The sequence below is a fragment of the Castor canadensis genome, chromosome 3, assembly GCF_047511655.1.
Source record: "Castor canadensis chromosome 3, mCasCan1.hap1v2, whole genome shotgun sequence".
NCBI lineage: Eukaryota > Metazoa > Chordata > Mammalia > Rodentia > Castoridae > Castor > Castor canadensis.
The window spans coordinates 96973563-96992875 of record NC_133388.1 but is presented as its reverse complement, the minus strand read 5'-3'; the positions used below and the strand labels follow the sequence as shown (position 1 = coordinate 96992875).

Below are 19313 nucleotides of genomic sequence, written 5' to 3'. Positions count from 1 at the left end.
GTTCTCAGATGATGTTTTGAGACACCCACAACTTAAAATTCCATATGTATGAACTGTATCTCAGGTATATAATTATAACAGAATGCATTATGAGTAGAAACAATCACAATCAAAAATAAGTTATATAACATCTTCCTATTGATCAAAGTTGTCAATCATATGAGGGATGACTTTCTCTCACAGTTCTGCTTAGTCCCAGCTTAAATTAGATCCTGACAGAAAATTAAGATCCTGACAGAAAATTGCTATTTGAATGTGTTTGCTTGTGTCTATGGGAGTATATTCCACTTCCACTAAATTTATACTTTGCCATTCCGTCTGTGCATTCTGTCCAAATGTCTGTTCAGTTCTCCAAAAACAGGACACACTAACAACCAACAGATGCTCAGATTTATCTGACCAGTTGTTCCATTAGAGATGAAATAAATAGCCAATAGGACCAAACCAGAAAATGAGCTACACATAATTGTCTTCATTTATAAAAATTTCTTTAAAATAAACAGAACCAACAAAACAAAAACCTTTCCCTAGATTAATAAAAATGATGTATTTAGTGATAAGAACTGCCCCTTGCCACCATTCTACAGCCTGAGCTGCAGCTGGTCTCACCACTTGCAGAACAAAGCCCACTGTCCCTTATCTCCTGCCACTTCCCTTTGCCTGTCCCCAGCCCTTGCTTTCTCCCAAAAGCTACTTAAGGCCAGACCTGCCAAGAGAAGCTGCTGCACCATTTGTACTCAGCCAGCCAGCCTGCATATTAAACTTTTGGACATGAGATACCTCTTGTGAGCTTCCTTTGTGTGCAGTGTGTGGCATTTTCCTAACATTTTGGTGCTGAAACCCAGGACCAGGTGAGCTTCCAGCATCAATCTTGCTCTCCCAATCAGTAAATTCAGGCCCTCCCAATATATGCTGTGCTCCTAACCCTACTTTGGCCACAAGGCAAAATCCCCTATATAGGGGTGCCTGGATGGGGGATTATACCAGCCTGACACAGCCACATAGGTGGAAGCTTCCTTCCTTAAGCCTGGATAAACTTACTGGGATCTGAGCTGCTTTGCCCTAACCCAAGACTAGTACCACCATCACCACTCTCGCTCACAGGAAACCTTCTCAAAGCTAGCGCATTCCCTTTACTCGCACACTACTGGTTGATTTCCTCGGTCCTCCCTTGGTGAGTTTCCTTGTGCTGTCGCACCATAAGTCGTGGTTCTCTCTCTCTCTCAGGTGATCAAAATCCTAGTACTAGGTCCCAGATCACTCCCCCCAGGAACTGGGCTCTTGGGGCATGGATGATCCTCTCGGTGAAGACATTCCCTTGAAGTCTCCACTCCTCTGTTTCATCCAGGAAAGCATAATCTTGGGGACACCAACCATAACTTTCTTCAGACCAGGTCTCACCATGGGGACTGAACCTTCCAAAATTCCCTCAGACACTCCTCTGGGGTGCCTACTGGCCAACCTCAAGCCCTTATGCCTCTCACATAATCTCAAAGCCCCAAAACTCATTTTTCTTTCCAATAAGGCTTGGCCACAATACCAATTGGACAATGACTCAAAATGGCTGCTTCACAGCACACTCGACCCTAACATTCTCAGTGATCTCCATAACTTCTACGAATGCACTGGAAAGTGGAAGGAGATTCCCTATGTCCAGGCCTTCTCTTACTTCTGCTCTAAACCTTCTCTCTGTACCCCTTGATCCCCTGCACGGGTCCTTCTGGCTACAAAGACCCCAACTACCCTTCCTGACTCCAATGCTTTCCCTTCTTTTGATCCTGCTGATGAGCCTCCACCCTATGAGATATGAGCTGCCATTATTCAACCATTGGCCCTCCTTCCACCACTCCTTCTGCCCCTCCTTCTGCCACTCCTTCCACTGCTTACCCCACTCCTCCTCCCACCCCTTCTTCCACTCCTCTCTCTGCTTCCCCTTCCTCCCACCATCCTACCCTCTCAGAACCACTGACTCCCCTGAGTCCCCCACATACTGGCTCTCATAGACCCCACAGCAAACTGGTTTCCCTATACCCCCTCTGAGAGGTGGCTGGCACTGAGGGTATCATGTGTGTTCATGTTCCCTTTTCTCTCACAGACCTGTCTCAATTTGAAAAATGCCTTGGTTCCTACACCACTAACCCTGACTCTTATATTAAAGAATTTCAATATTTGGCCCAATCTTATAGCCTCACCTGGCATGACATTTATACCATCCTTTCCTCAACCCTCCTCCTGGAGGAAAGACAAAGGGTCTGGGATGTGGCCAAGACACATGCAGATGAGAATCACCACACCACTCCTGCACATCCTGTGGGAAAATTCACAGTTCCATAGATAGAACCCCAATGGGACTATCAAACGAATGACACAAATTCCAGAGTATAGATGGTCACCTGCCTAGTGGCAGGGTTAAAGAGGGCTGCCCAAAAGTTTGTTAATTTTGGCAAACTCAGGGAAATTCAACAGGAGGAAAAAGAATATCCAGCCAGTTTCTTGTCCAGACTCATAGAGGGGCTAGTGTGCCATACCAAAGTTGATCCTGAAACACAAGATGGGACATTTATTCTTATGACCACTTTTATCTCCCAGTCAGCCCCAAATGTAAGAAAAATGTTAAAATGATTAGAAAATAGTCTTCAGACTCCACAGGCTGAAATTCTAAATGTGGCTTTTTAAGTTTATAATTACCATGAGGAACAGCAAGGGGCTAATAAGGAGAGAAGAGATAAGACCAAATTCCAGATGTTGGCCCAAGCCTATCAACAAAATCCCTCAGCTTCCAACTCACAAGGCCAGGGAAAATCCTGAACACCTCCCAGTGCATGTTTTCAGTGTGGCATTGAGGGACACTGGGTCCGTGCCTGTCCTAAGATACACCACCCACCAGGACCATGTCCTAAGTGCAAACAGGAGTGCCACTGGGTGAATGATTGCCCCTCCACCTCTCAAGGCAGGGGATCTAAACCCCCTCAATGTTCCTCCTCCCTAACTGATTTTCTAGGACTAGCAACCACGGCACAAGACTGACAGAGCCCAGGACTCCCAGGCCCAATGACCATAACTTCACAGGAGCCCAGGGTAATGGCCATCATTGCTGGAAGGCCTATCTCTCTCCTCATAGACACCAGAGCCACTTTTTATGTCTGGCTGGAGTTCTGGGGACCTACCAAGCTTTCTTCAATCTCCGTAGTCAGAGTGGATGGAACTCCTCCCCAGCCCTTAATGACCTGTCCCTTAACTTACACACTGGGAGAAACACTCTTTACCCATTCCTCCCTAGTGCTACCTAATTGTCCCACTCCACTCTTTCAGGCCACCCTCACCTTACATCCATCCCCACAAAAGCCACAACCCATCAACCCCTCATCTCCATCCTCACAGTCCCTCCTCACTGCCATAGGTGCCTTGCTTCCACAAGCTCCTCCCAACTCCTTTCCCTTACTAACAACATTGGTAAACACTATTGTATGAGATCTCAAAAACCCCTGTTGCCTCACATCATGAGCCAGTTGTCATTACTCTCAAATATCCTCCTACTTTCCCAAATCAACCTCAATATCACATCTCTCTAACCCACCTACAGGGTGTAAAGTCTATCATCTCGGAGCTTCTCACTAAGGGCCTGCTTCGCCCAGCTCACCCTCCCAACAGCACTTCTATTCTACCTGTAAAAAAGCCTAATGGGTTTTACCAGTTAGTATAGGATCTCTGCTTGATCAATGCAGTGGTGACACCTACATTCTCCTGTCTCTCATCCCTGGTACCACAACATATTTCACTGTCCTAGAGCTAAAGGATGCTTTCTTCACTAACCCAGTCCACCCATGATCCCAAAACATCTTTGTTTTCACCTGGACTGATTCAGATTCTCATACTTCCCAAGAATTGATTTGGACTGTTCTGACTCAGGGGTTCTGGGACAGTCCCCGCCTCTTTGGCCAAGCTCTGGCTAGGGACCTCCTTACCCTCCATCTCTCCCCGAGTAAACTACTCTAGTATGTAGATGACCTCCTGCTCTGCAGCCCTTCACTCGAGGATAGCCAACAACACACTGCCTTCATGCTTGATTTTCTGGGAAAAAAGTGACACCAGCTGTCCCCTAACAAGGCTCAACTGTCTCTCAGTCAGGTAACTTACCTGGGCCTATCTCCCCTACTCATAAGGCTATCACCATAGATTTTAAGGCCTTGTTATCTTCTCTTCCTGCTCCTACCATCAAGGCTAAAATTCTCTCCTTTCTCGGCCTGGCAGGCTACTCAGAGCCTGGATACCTAACTTCAGTCTAATGGCCAAACCTCTATATGAGACATCCAAGGGTCCCATACAAGAGTCCCTGGACTGCTGTTGGCCTGTGTCAGGCCATTTCAAGTCTCTCTTACAAGTTGTGTTACAAGCCCCAGTGCTTCACCTGCCAGACCTAACTTGTCCTTTTTTCCTTTATGTCTCTGAGAGGCAAGGGTTTGCCCTAGGAGTTTTAGGACACAACACAGGGCCTTCTTTTGCTCCAGTAGCATACCTCTCTAAATAATTAGATCCCACACCAGGGGTGAGCCCCATACCTTAGAGCCCTGGTGGCTGCCTCTCTGCTAATTCAACAAAGTAAAAAGCTTATCTTTGGGTCCCCCCTAACTGTTTGCTCCCCCATAGCTTCTCAGAACTCCTCACATATAAGGGTCTTTATTCAATGCCCCCTCCCATATCTTATCCCTCCAGGTGGTCTTGGTCAAGGATCCCACCCTAAGTCTTTTCTTGTGTCCCCCATTTAATCCAGCCACTCTTCTTCCTCTCTCTTCAACATCCTTAGTTCATTCCTGCCCCAAGATCTTTGAGGAGATCCTCCCCTGCCCAGACCACATTCAGGAGTCAACCTTTCTCAGGCTGACTACACTTGGTTCATTGATGACAGCTCCTTCATTCACAATGGACAGTGAAGAGCTGGATATGCCATCATGACTGATTCTGCCATCATTGAGGCACACCCTCTCCTTTTGGGTACTACTTCCCAGAAGGCATAACTGACTGCCCTGGCTAGAGCTCTAACCCTGGCAAAAGTCAAAACTGTCACCATTTACAGTGACTCTAAGTATAAATTTCACACTTTATTATGCCACTCTTCTATCTGGAAGGAAAGGAGATTCCTAACTACAAGAGGAACTCCCATAATCAGTGCTGCTTTAATAGCCCAGATCTTGGAGACTTCACTCTTTTCTTCCTGGGTGGGCATTTCTCATTACAAACTGACTCTTCCATAATTACCAGAGGAAATAACCAAGCAGACACAGAGGCCAAGTGAGCAGCCCTCCAAACAGCATCCCAATTGTCCATGTACCCCTTTACCCCAGCTTCCTCTCCCCCACCACTAAACTCTATCTCCTCCCTTCTGAAGTTAATAATCTTCTCTCCTATTTATGTCCACTTTTTCATCTTAACCTTCATGCTTTTTATATCTTTCTCTGCCAATCCCTTTCCCTATCTCCAAGAGACACAGAATATCTCAAACAGATGACCCAATCCTGCTCGATCTGCCAGCACACAAACCCTAGCTCCAATGTTAGACCCCCTTCCTTACCTATCCACCAAGCCAGAGGATGCCTCCCTGCCATGAACTGGCTGGTGGACTTTACACATATGCCCCCAGTAAAGAAAATTAAATACCACTTTGTACTGGTAGACACCTTCACAGGATGGGTGGAAGCCTTCCCTATAACTAACAAAAGGGCCTCCACAGTAACAACAATTCTGGTCACAGATATTATCCCACGGTTTGGCCTCCCGGCCTCCCTGCAAACAGACAATGGGCCTGAGTTTGTTTCTTCTATTTCCCAAAGCCTGTGGACCATTCCAAAAATACCACTCATGCTGAGTCCCTTTAAGCTCCTCTATGGCCACCCACTCCTCCCTATCATGGTTCAGCCAAATCTCCCCAACATTTCCCCCACTCTCATCAATCCTCTCCTTACCTTTCTTTACTCTCTCCTTTGGTCTCATGGTCATGATCAGTTGCCATAGCCCTCTGACACCACCAAAATAACTCCCTCCCTCCAAATGGAGATCTGGTTTATTTAAAAAGTATAACCACATCTGGCCACCTGCAGGAAAAGTGGAGAGGCTCATTTAAGGTCATCCTCACCACACCCATGGCTGCTAAGTTAGCAGGATTCCTTTCCTGAGTACACATTCAAAATCTAAAGTTGATAGCTCCACAAAAGATCTACCAATCTCTCCTTACAGGACCAAGAAAAGTGAAGATCTCCTGACTCCCTAAAGTCTCAGAAGATGGAGACACACCCACTAAGACTCCCCAAAAATAAAATAAAACCCTATGCCCAGGGATCTAATGTCCCGCCTACTTACTCTCTAGATTTCTCCTCTCCCATTCTTTCTTGTCAGTGCCTGCCCATGCTTTTACTCCTTCCTATATACCCTCTATTCTGAGACTTTAGATTTCCCACTTCCTAATATGATTAGTCTTCCTCCCTTCTCGTACCTTCTCTACCCTTGTTTTATAACAAGTGTAGCTGACCTCCATCTCAAGGGTACACTCTCAGAATTTACTCCTAAAGAAATCTACTCATTTTCCAACATACTCTTCGCCTTACTGTAAATCACTCCACCTATGTTTTCACTCCACCCCTTCCTATGGGTAATTCTTGTCCTCATCCCCATTCTCCTGAGTGTCAGACTATGGACAACTTCTCCCCCTGAATGGAGATGGCCCCATCGCACAGCTCTCTGCCTCAGGTTCCTTGCCCTATGCACCTTACTCCCTACACTCTACTCATTCTTATGATCTGGATCTTTACTATCCTTTCAATCAATTCCTTCTCTCTCTTATATCTCTGGAGATTCAATGTCTGAGAAACCTACACACACAACCAGGCCTCAGTCTCTCACGTTACAGGAGCACTGATTACTCTATACAGGAATGTTCCTCTACACTCACTATTTCTGTTTACCTGCAGTCTACATCTCCCACTTACAACCCCTTTGTCTGCTTTCAATATGACCAAAGTAGAGACTATTGTAAAAATGGTGACCCCATCTGAGAACATGTGCCACCTCCCAACAGCCAGAAGCAGCCAGAGGGTCAAACTGCATGCCATTACCCAACCCTTTTCTTCTCCCTCTCTCTTTAAGAAACAAAAAATGGGGGAGTGATAAGAACTGCCTCTTGCCACTTTTCTGCAGACTAAGCTGTAACTGGTCTCATTCCTTGCAGAACAAAGCCCCATTGTTCCTTATTTCCTGTCACCTCCCTTTGCCTGTCCCTAGCCCTTGCTTTCTCCCAAATGCTACTTAAGGCCAGACCCACTGAGAAAAGCTGCTGCGCCATTTTTTCTTGGCCAGCCAGACTGCTTATTAAACTTTTGGACATGAGATACTTCTTGTGAGCCTCCTTTGTGTGCGGTGTGTGGTGTTTTCCTAACATTTAGTAAATTTAAAAAAAAATAAAGAAGAACAAGAACAACAAAGGAAAAGGCACATTTTCACAAATTTACATGGATGTCACAGATATGGAAGTCACAGATTTGGAGAAAGGAAAAAATAGAAAAAAATAGAATAGGAAAATGGTATTGCCTTTAAAATTCTCTCTCTCTCTCTCTCTCTCTCTCTCTCTCTCTCTCTCTCTCTCTCTCTCTCTGTTTCTGTCTCTTTCTCCTTCTGGTAGGTTGAACTACAAATATAAAATACTATCTACTTCAGGATAGAGTTCAGACAAAAAAATATTCTCTAATCCTTTAATTCAATGTTGTCTCCTATTTTTTTAAGTGTCAAGCCATCACAATGTTCCATATGAATGTGTCCAAATGTAACTCTGTCACATGATTCACACTTTTCTTGAAATTTACATCAACACACACAGTACATTACTACAAGGCTATATGAAGGGTGAAGAGAAAGAAAGTATGGGACCACACAAAATAATCTCCAACACTGAAACCAAAGATGTTCCAGAATTTTCTGTCCTAAAACACAGCCTGGAGAGTTTTGGAAGATTTGTACTATGCAGTCAGCATAAGCATGATATAAATTTGATGACAGTGATTTAGAAGGTGTTCAGTCAGATACAAAAAATCAGGTTGCTTTTTCAAAACATGGCTTCTATCAAATTTGTATTAACAAGATCAGTTGTTAAAATCCAACCCAATGAGTAAAATACTTCTGAATTAAACTCATAGATAAAGCACTTCATGGACTCTGTGCCCTTCACATATGTGTTCACAGTTTGGTTTCTACCCTGAAAGGTCTCATCAGCTAGCCACAGAGGTACACACTGGCCTAGCATAGAAGCAATGTTGTTACAAGAAAGCAATCTCCAAAGATTAAAATGTGTGTCAAATTAATTCTTATTAATTTGAAATTTTATTTCTCAGACATCAGGAAAAGGGAATATGCTCTCCAGAAATTTCCAAAAAAATACTTTCCTTTTTCACTTATTAACTTAAAATATCTACTTCACAAAGCTTTTCTTTTCTAATTTTCCTACACTATTTGCCAAAGCAATTTTATTTTATTTTTTTTCACAAATAGAATGTTTTATTTGCCACTGTTAAAATTCTGAGTTATGGACAGATTCTTGAACTTTGCTTTATATCCATCAGCAACTTCAGCTTTACCACCTGTCTTATCACTGTAGATTTTCCAAAACTGCTACTTCACCACGAAGCTCCATGAGTTTTCCCAATTCAAACTTTGGCTCTTCAGTATTTTTACTTTTCTAGGGAAGATGTCTTGAACTAGATGAATAGACTGGCAAGACTTTTCTGGGTATTTCCCAATGCTATCTGGAATAGTCATGACCACTGGGGTCATGATTTCCATCATCTTAGTCTGGATTTGGCAAACCTGATGGTTCTGAGTGTAAGAGGTCTTGTGTATCTGATTGTTCTGTTTTTTAGTAAAACCAACACAGAAGAGATGAAGCAAACAACCATCAGTAGTCTTACCATCAACATGAGCTTCAGTCACAGTCTGCTATTTTTTGAACAAGGAAAAACACATTTTGTCATGTCACAGGCAAGATCCATGCTGTGGAAGTTAGTCAGGCAATTTTTACCCTGATCAGACTCAGTAATTAGCCTGAAATGTCTAAATGCAACTTTATCATTTCTCAGATCAGGAAGGCTCACTTGAAACACACAACTCTTTAGGTCATCAGATACAATTTTGGGTCCATGAGTTCTCATGATGAGTGTCTTTCCAATATTCTTTATATTGAATATAGCCAGTGCTTTCACATCATATCAATCTTTCTTATAAATGGGTCAACCAATTTTCTTCTTGGCTCTTTTTGTCACCTTTTGTAAGGTGTTCTAGCCTACCACCATTATGATGCTCAGAGAGCCAAAGGATGCAACACTATTTTAAAATCAAGCTGATTAATTCTACTATTTTTTTCCTGCTCTTCCTGACATATGTGTTCTGTCTCACTGTAGTTGATTCTTTGTAAACAAAAGCATCCCATATTAATTTGTTCATTTCACTGACAGTGCAATGTGACATCATCCGCCTCCCCTTCCCACATATCCAATCCAGTGGGACTCTGAGGATGCACCAGTCCTTGCTGCTGGACCTGCTGCTATCCAGAGTACATTCCATTTTGCAGAATTTTCTCCTGGGTAATAATTCTTATGCTCTTAAAGTCAAACTCAGTAATTTCAGCAGGAAAGTTTTGACTTCTAAGGGTCTTTGGTGGCTATTAACAAGAGGGCATCTTTGCAGCAAGCTTGGATCGAATCCCCTAAATTTGGAGATTATTTCTCCATTTTATCCTTTATGATATATGCAAAAAACACAGGATTCCTGCTCTTCCTATGTCATGTTTAATTGGCAGAGTCCTAGGAGCAAAGACCTAAAACACTCCAGAAGTAGATAGATTTAAACAGCTGTAGACCCTGCCTCACCATGCCCCCTGTACTAGGGCTGCACCTTTACTAGGTGCACATTTACTAGGTGCACATTTACTAGGATTTCAACTTAATGAGTCAGTTAAGCTGCATAATTTTGCTTCTCCATCCACTGTAATGCATTTTTGTCCAAATTAAACATGCTATTCTTATTCTGGTGTCCAGAACATGTGGGACCAAGGGTTTTCATTCTAGCAGCATTTCACATGTATTCCAGTTATCTTTTGTGTTGCTCCAGCAAGATGCTAACCCTTAGACAATCAGATTAGAAGTTTACTTTTGATTATTTTTTTATTTTAAATTTCATTTTATTGTTTTTACATGTGCTTAATTGTGTATACATTATTTGGGCCTCCTCCCTCTGCTTCCCCTCCCACAACCTATTCCACCATCTTGTTCTCCAATTTTGTTGAAGAAAAAACATAAAAGATAATAAGAAAAACATGGTGATTTTGCTAATCTGAGATAAGGATAGCTATGCAGGGAGATTCTTTGTGTTGTTTCCATCTATATGTGCATTACAACCCCAATTGGTTAATCTCTACCAGACTTCTTCACTACTTTCTAGTCCCCTTCCCATAGTGGCTTCTGCCAGTTTAATATTACTGTATTTGTTTCTATACAGTAAGCACATCTAACACATTCAAGTTTTTGTTTTTCTTCCCTTTTTCTGTCCATCCCATGCACAGTCTCTCCTTAGTTTGTGACACATGTCCAATAATATTACTGCATTTGTTTTAGGTCTATAATCCGCATAAGGGAAAACATGTGATTTTTGGCCTTCTGAGCCTGGCTAAGTTTGCTTAAGATGATGTTCTCTAGTTCTAGCCATTTAGCTAAGAATGGCAAAATTTCATTCTTCTTTGTGGCTAAGTAAAATTCCAATGTGTATAAATAACACATTTTCTTAATCCATTCATCAGTAGTGGGGCATCTTAGCTGTTTCCAAAGCTTGGCTATTGTGAATAGCACTGCAATAAACATGGGTGTGCAAGTGCCTCTGGAGTAACCTGCATCACATTCTTTTGGGTATATCCTTAGAAGTGGGATTGTTGGGTCTTACGGATGATCTACTTTTAGTTTTTTAAGGAAAACAAAAAAGCAATGTACATTTGCATCAGCTGTAGGGCAATTATTTTATCTCAATGGACATTTACATGCATACTTTATATCCTCAAATTGTGGATAATTGTGATTTGAAAAATATCATTTATCTAAGATTCAGCCTAACATTCAGCCATTTCCAGTGCAGAGATTAAATTATTGGCCAGGACATTTGGCTAAAAATAATTTCAAAATTATTTAATATTCCAATATTATCTCAACATCACAAATAGCACCCTTTATTCCCATAATATCTTCTCAAACATATGTCACTGGAGTGTCTCCTTCTGTTCTACTGCCAGTCATCTCATGGTTTGCTTATCTCTTTCCTTGTTATTTTACTCAAACCTCTGTGACCACCACTGTTAATTTTAGCCTTGGGGTGATCACAGCCTTGTGTAATCACACCTTGATGTGATTTTTGATGAATTGCTTTCAGGTCTATGGTGTGCCACACCTTTCCAGACAGCCCATTAGTCACCAACTGCCAGAACTTCCCTACAAGAAAAGGAAGAGATGGAAGGTCAGAAGAATGGAAGTGATGCATAAACCGATGGAAATGGTAGTGAGAACAGCCTGAAGCAGGTAATGTGGCAGACTGAGAAAAGAAGGGAGCTGGGGAGGAAGAAAAGAAGGAGGAGCTAGTTGTGAAGGGAGAATGGACATAACCTGAGAGCTAAGACAGCTATGGCCAATAGGCAAATGAAGATGCTTAAGGTGATGGCTGTAGACAAAGACTGTATATAACAAGAAAAAAAAAAGATTAGATACAAAAAATGGAGAGGGTTAAAAAAAAGGAAAGAATGGACTTTATGAACAGCATATGGTTGTCAGTCTCTCCAGCAGGGGTCTTGCAAGTGATGCTCAGGTTCTGCAGAACAGAAGCTTCTTCCACCTACTGCAGCCCATGCTCAGGGATCACTGAAGTCACTTGTCCCAGCGAACACATGGCAAGGCTCTTCATGCACTTTCTACCCTGAATAATGCTTTTTAAGCAAATCAAACTGAAGTTCAACTTGTATCAGTTTATTTTTAATGGTAAGTTGATTATTATCATAAAGGTCACTAAGATTCTTTCCCTATTCTGAAATTTCACCATTTTTCCAAGTTATGTCTCATTGTTTTAATGATTCTATTTAATTTCAAGAAAATCTTCTTTAATCACATTTCTAAATATTATTCAGTTTTATTTACTTTGTTTTTCTTCAGTAATACAAATTCAGGCATCAGATCAGACCTCAAAGTACCCACCAGCACCATCTTTCCACAAACAGCATTCCTAAGATAGAAGGCTTTCATCTCCTTTAGTGGAAGAAGAAAGTTAGTAGTTTTACCAAACACATTTGTTGGGATAAATATTCTGCAGCACCCTCTTTTGGGCATTATCTCATTTAAAACTCATTGAAAAACTGTGATGACAAGATGGCATGACAACCAAACAGTTGTCCTTTCTTCCCTAAGTTCACACAGCTAAGAAATGTGTGAAATTTAATTCCAATCTGGACTTGCTGTTTCCAGAATTTCGTGTCCTTCCACTGTGCCATGGCATTGCCATATCAAATATGAGGTCTCTTCTTATTTTGCACAATGGGTAATATCGATTTCACAAGCTCAGAAAATATTTGTCAAAGAGAACAGTGACTTCCTGCAAAACACGAGTTGTGGCATAAAAAAGGTTTCTTTTGACTTGCAATAATATATACATAAGAAAATTTGATCTATGATGACTAAAGTATTTATATATAAATTATTTAAACTGAAACATCAAAATGAGAAAGCCTGAATGGTTTTGGCTGTAAATATTTAATATTTTAGATATTAGATTTACTCCTACAGATATTTAGGGAGGAAGAGTGAGAGAGATGTCAATTGTTTGTGAAATGTATTTACACAGAAATTTATTTAAAAAGGCTTTTTACCTTCCAGAGTTTCCTTAAATTTTCATAAAATTTTACTAATTTCCAATAATTCCATGTATATGTAAATGTATGGGCTTCTTATAATTGTTCCAAGTTCTCTGCTTTATGAAAATTAGATAATTTGACATTTAGAAAGGTAAAACTATACTTATTTCACAAAGGATGAGACTAAAATCAACAATGAGCATGCAACAGGTAAAGTTTTACACTCCATGATACTGACAGAAGATAAGCCTCTAGTGGATGAAGGTGATAACTTAGAAATTACAAATATACATCTTATGATTTCTATAGTAACCCTCATATTTGATGCATTTTATACAATAATATAGAACTGTTTAAAATTAAAATGTTCAACCATTCCATACCCACAGTTATAAACTATTTAAAGTTGTTTAAATAAGGGAAATTTACAAGATGAGAAAGGATTGAAGGTTGCATGTCATACATTTGTTGATCTTTGATCTCTGCCTACTCTAATTTTGAATCTACTATTAGGCCTAGACTGAGCTCAGTGTGGCCATGGGTCTCATGAGCTCTCATGAGGGCACCTGGGTCATCATCATCATCTTTGCTTTGGGTGAAATGGGATCCATTCTGCTTCACAAAGCCTGGGTCATCTACAATTCCAGGTTAGTTGCACACATTGTCTTGGTCTCAACATCCGCTAGTCAGCAGTTTTTCCTGCCACTTAACTGTCGCCTGAAAATGAGGCCAACTCAGAGCCAGGAAGAAGGAATCAGGACATTTCTCCTGAAGTGATTCTGAATTCTAGGGTCAATCTTGTAACTACAACTAGTTAGAGAATTGTATTTCAGATTTGAATGAGAGGAATTTCATGAAAAGTGAGTTTTATTGACTCAGTAAAGGAGGAAGCTCAGCTTGTGAGTTTTTCAGGAATAAATGGATTTAGGATTTCAAATAATATAACCAGAAACTGAATCCCTACTCACTCTGTATTCTGTGTTGGATTCATCCTCAAATAAGCTCTATTTTATTCAACCAAGAAAGGTCAATAGTTCCCATAGGCTTATTTTGTCTTCACAGACACATTTTTCTAATTATTCCATAGAACCCTAGGCATTTTCCTCCTCTGATTAGATGTTGAACATCAGACTAATTACTGAGTCCAGCAGGATGCAGTCATGTGCCAGCACAGACCCAGCAGACTCGTGTCCAAAGCCTGAGCCCCAAGAATAAAGGGGTCTCACCTTATATCCCCTTACAAGCAGGTTACAGAAGCAAAAAGCAAGCTTACCTCACATACGGCTGCATGTGACTTCATTGGTTATTTCATTTTCCCAGTGCTATGTGACCTTCATGTTTCAATCTTTAAGTTTTATCTCTGTGCTTTGCCATTCCCTCCCCCTGTCCCATTGTCAGAACACCAGTCTATCTATTTCTTTTCTGGCCTCACCTTTCTTGCTACATCTAGCCTGTACTACACTTTTATAATGTCTGCACACCTCTTCTCACAGTGTCTGGAAACTAAGGCCAGCCTCTGAACTGAAGATTTTTTTCATCATTGCTTATACTTTATGGTAATACATTAGATAATTTGTTTTGTAAATGTCATAAATTTGGCAACTTACTGATTATGTCAACACAAGTACACTTTGCATAGTGTTCCATAATTCATAAATTATATAATTATATATTAATAAATCATATATACATATAATTTTGCATTTCACAAATTATTTACCTTTTCCATCAAAAGATATAGAGTCATGTCTCTTCACAGTAGATATACATGTACCCTATTTATAGTAAGAATAGCAAGGCACACTGCCTTAGAAAATAAAAAGAATTTTTTTGCTCTGCTTTGAATTGCGCAATAGATACACAAAGATAATAAACAAGTAAAATGTTATATACTGCTAGCACAAAATGATTAATATTCTTCTTAATGTTATAGGTAATTGTATACTATATATTTTGAAATTTTTCAAAGAATACAGTACTTTCCCCTTATCTGTGAGGGCTCCATTCAAAGATTCCCAATACATGCCAGAAACTGCAAACCCTCTGGAACTCTCTATATGCTGCTTCTTCCTGTGTACCCTACAGGACTGCCACATAGTACCAGAATTCATCTTTCCACCTACTTTCCATGACTGTGTCTCCTTTCCATTACTATCTTCTCTTTGGGGTTATTTTTAAGTGAAACAAGGCTTATTCAAACTCAAGCACAATGTTCATGACTGTCAATCTTGTGACTGAAATGGATACTAACAGGTAGGTAGTGCAAATACATTGTGAATACATTGGACAAAGGGATGACTTTTGTCCCAAATGGGGCAAGAGGTACTGCCCATTATTTCATCAAGAAGCTTAGAACAGTGAACAATTTAAAAGTCATTAATTGTTCATTTCTAAACTTTCCCATTTCTATTTTTGGATCATGGTCAACCATGGGAAAGTGCAGAACATGCAACAGGGCATAAGAAAGGTCTGCATTATACTGATTGAAAAGGGCCTTGTTATTGAAAAGTGACAGCACAGTGGATTCCCCTGATTGTCACTGCTAGTAGCCATTGCTGTGAAAAGTGCATCAGTCTTGATTCTTGTTCTGCAATGTCAACATAATTAAATGTACTCTTGCAAAATCCAACCACAACCCAGGAAGCCAGAAAAAGGAGGGAAAACAAAGTATGGGAAAAAAGAAAATGGCAAAACTGCAAGATATATTATACATGAGAAAACTCAGGTTCCTGCTTTCTCAGGAATACCCTGTCTGTTTTGATACTCTCCCCATGGGGATAAGGTTCAGCATGTAAAGTATTAAAACCTCAGTACTTCTCTATGTCCTTCTGTTCGAATTACACATCCCATTTAATGGGAAGGAAATATGTGTCCTGTGAGCTTATTCTTATCAGGAATTGCAGAAAGTGTTAGAGGGAACCAAGCCCTATTTCCCACAGGTTTCTCAGATTCTACTATGTGTACAGCACAGTATTAGACTCTTGAGGAAAATGAAAACAAGTGAGAAACATTTGTGGCTTTTGACCAGCTTCCAGGACATTAGGGGATTTGATTAAAGTACACCAATGGCACCATGCATGGTCAGTTGAAAAGTGGCCACCTGAAAAGAAGTGGGGATGAGCTGCAGGAGCATTTACCATCTATGAGAAAAGCAAGGGAATTCTGAATGGGAAAGAATTTAAGCATGTAGTTCAGGATAAGGAGGAATTTGACAAGTAGGATTTCCAAAGATGAAGTTCTGAAATAAAAACAAGGATGTTACTTTACTGTAGCCACTAGTGTCCAGTTTATGTGTATGATCTGTAACAGAGGCAGTGGGAAGAGGGTGAACTTTAAATGGCCTCAGTGTTAAAATGTGAAAGCAGAATGCACTTCACAGAACACTTAGTGCAGGATTGCTAACTGAAGGAGTTTCAACAGAAAAGTTCATGGCTAAGTCCTTGCTTATGAGGTTAAAGTGGCTGAAAAAGTGGGACACAGTAGTGATGGGAAGATGCCAAAGTATAGGAAAGCCAGGTAGAAAGGCATTGAATTAAAGTTGTGAAAGTTTTCAGAATCAAAATGAAGTCACTTTTGCAAAAAGTAATGAAGGAAATCTCAAGCACAAGCCTGAAAACAACAATCATCACTAAAGTCTCTGCCAGAACCACAGCCTTGCACAAAGTATATTCTGGGAGGATGTGTACCCAGCCTCTGCTTGTTTTGATCTTGGACTGGCATCACCCTGGTTGATGCTGGTAGCCAAGGATATTGTCTTCAAATTAAATTATCAAATCCTCTCTTATTGTCTTTAGAAGTTTTCTTTTATCCCCTTCTCCCTTAAATGTACTCTTGGTTTCTATGCAATTCTCTTACTTCTCAAAAGTACAATTTTATGTTGCTGCCAGGCTGGGTAAGTGCCGTAAACCAAAAGCAAGACTTGACATCACATAAAATACATAAGAAAAACACACTCGAGGTACTATTTCTAGCAAATCACCTGTATTTCAGCCTGACACTTAGAGATCTAGACTTAGTAATTTATCTGACTAAGGGAAGCAATAGCAACAATGTAGTGAAAAAGACTTTTGAATAAAAAGCAGATAATCAATGTTCAAGTTAAGCATAAGTTCAAGCTAAACTGTGTAGTCTACATTGTCTGCATCCCCCTGTTATAACATTTGAACCTAACCTGCAGCACACAAATGACCCAGTGATTGAAATTTTCTCTTAAGTCAAGAAGGATAAGGTGGATCTTTGCAGAAGTGCCACACATTATTTGGTTAGTCAAACCAAAGAATTATTGTGCACAAGGAACACAATATAAGTCATCACCCAGTTTGGAAACAAAATGTAAAATAATGCTGATAAAAATACTCAATTGATAATATTATTTTGAGTGCTAAATATTGATTACACACATGGTGGTATTTATGTAGTGCTGGATTATGGTAAGTACTCAAAAAATTATTTTCACAAAACAAAAAGTTTTAATGAAGCATCAAATTCTTGATATCAGGTTTAAAAAGATGTCAGAAGCTTTTATTGAACATTCTTATACAATAAAATTATGGGGTAAAATGTCACTTCAGATGAAAACTCAGATACTTAATTTTATCATGACTTTTAGATTTAAAAAATTAAATATTTAGTGGTAAAATTGTCTTTGTAATGGATAGGAAAGTGATGGCATACTTTTTAATATTTCATAATGTTTTCAAGTGTACATGATACAGATTAGTGTAGATAACATCAAGTACAAAGAAATTAAGTCACTAAAATTAGAATCAGCATAGTCTCCATTGCACTTGTCACATAGTTCAAAGAACTTTCAAGACTGCAACTAAACAGAAATATGGAGGAAGGAGACAAGATTGCAGAGTAGTAGAAGCATTCTTCATTTGACCCCATGAATAAGGTTTTGTAAAACAAAGAGACTACACACAGAAAAGCCAAAGAGAGGAAAAAAAAACCGTGAATCACAAAATACTGACAGGTTATCTGAAAAAGTGAATCAGAAAGACAACATAGTAAATAACTAATAGTTTGTGGCTCAAACCCCAGTTCCTCCTGTGGGGACTGAAAGCTGAATCTTCCACCTCAAAGTAAGTCAGATGGCTGTCATAACAGACTGGGAAACCTAGCTGTGAGACAATATCTATACCACCCTCAAACCCTAGCCCCACTGTGGGGATATGACAGGACAGAAATTTCTCCAATGCAACAGGCCAGCAGAGAAGAAAACACCTCATTCTTCAAACCTCAGAGAGCTCTAGCAAAGTGCCAATTTGAGAGATGGCCTCCTGATCAAGTCTGAAGTAATCTAAAGTTGGAGTGTCTAGACAACAAAGAGCAATAACTGTTCAGAGCATCTTGAGACATTTGGCTGCAGTTATAGGGGGCAATCACAGGAGGCTCCTGGTGAAGAGAGGCCTTGGCCTGCAGTGAGCTGAGAAGTTAAAGATTGGGCTAGGGAATTGCAATCCCACCTAACTGCCTGTTGAAAATTTCCAAAGCACAGAACCCAGCCTTCTCTGGTAGAAAGCTCAGATCTCTGAAGCTACTTGCAGGCAGGCAAGCTTTGTTTGTTTTTTATTTAATTAATTAATTTTCTTTGTTATTGTTTATTCATTTATTCATATGTGCAAACATTGTTTGGGTCATCTCTCCCCCCTACTCCCATTCTTCCCTCTCCCCCCATCCTCTTTGCTTCCAGGCAGAACCTCTTCTACCCTCTTCTCCAGTTTTATTGAAGAGAAAAATAAAAGATAATAAGGAAGACACAGCATTTTCACTAGCTTGAGATAAAGACAGCTATACAGAGAGCTTCCTAGCATTGCTTTCAAGCACATGTGTATTACAACTCAAATTGGATAATTTCTACCAGACCTCTTCACTATTTCCCAGTCACCTTCCCATGTTGACCTCTGTCAGTTTAAAGTTACTTTATTCACTCCTCTACAGTGGGCACATCAAACACTTTCAAGTTTTAGGTTTCCTTTCCTTTCCCTGTTTCTCTCATATATGTTCTCCCCTTAGTGTGCGACCCATGTCCAATAATATTACTGCATTTGTTTTAGGTCTAAAGTTCACATATGATGGAGGACATATGACAAGCTTTGAGACTGAAAAATTCAGGTGATTTGAAAAATCATAGCCTGGAAGAATATGAATTTCCCAGCCACAGTGTCCACATGGAACTCTGCCACCAGAGGTAGATTTAAAGAAAGAGAGGGTCAGAGAAGGAAACCCAAGGGTCCCTGATAGGAGCCCAGGAAGCAGCACAAACACTCAGAAGTTGGTGGCCCATTCAATTCTCCCCCAGCAGCAACACTGAGTAAGGTCAATTAAAAAAAAAAGTACTGAGCCCCCACTGACTGAGAACTGGAGCTAGAGCAGCTGGTTGGCTACAAACTAC

At 40.4% G+C, this 19313-nt stretch overlaps 1 pseudogene; it reads right to left on the bottom strand.

The window, feature by feature from the left end:
• Nucleotides 1-1948: 1948 nt before the first annotated feature.
• On the bottom strand, nt 1949-9329 carry LOC109677936 (40S ribosomal protein S3a-like; annotated as a pseudogene).
• Nucleotides 9330-19313: the final 9984 nt, after the last annotated feature.